Source organism: Fragaria vesca, linkage group LG5 (genome assembly GCF_000184155.1).
Source record: "Fragaria vesca subsp. vesca linkage group LG5, FraVesHawaii_1.0, whole genome shotgun sequence".
In the NCBI taxonomy this organism is placed as follows: domain Eukaryota; kingdom Viridiplantae; phylum Streptophyta; class Magnoliopsida; order Rosales; family Rosaceae; genus Fragaria; species Fragaria vesca.
In genome coordinates this window covers 27,948,997-27,949,364 of record NC_020495.1, presented here as the reverse complement: position 1 = coordinate 27,949,364, position 368 = coordinate 27,948,997, and positions in this window count along the sequence as shown.

The following is a 368-nucleotide window of genomic DNA, read 5'->3' as shown; positions in this document are numbered from 1 at the left end:
GCTGAATTCACAAACAAGGCTTCTGAAAGTGTTCCATGTTGTAAGAGCTTAGAAACAAGAGAAGGAATAGGTCTAGACTAGTTGGGGACTAGGAAGGATAGCACTGTGGTAGTGTATCACTAGAACTATTATTCTTGTAAGAAGTTACTTCAACTTAGTGGAAAGTTTTTGTCTCTCAAGAGTTAGAGACACACAGTTTTTCTCTCTGCATTTAGGGTTTTTGCGAGTAAAAAACATCCTTGTGTTGTTTTTTTATTTGATGCAAACTCGTATCATGTGGATCTGGGATAACACAAGTGATTGCTATCTTCGGATACACAGAAGTCAACGAAAATTCAAAAAAGACCTATTCCCCCTCCTCCCCCCCC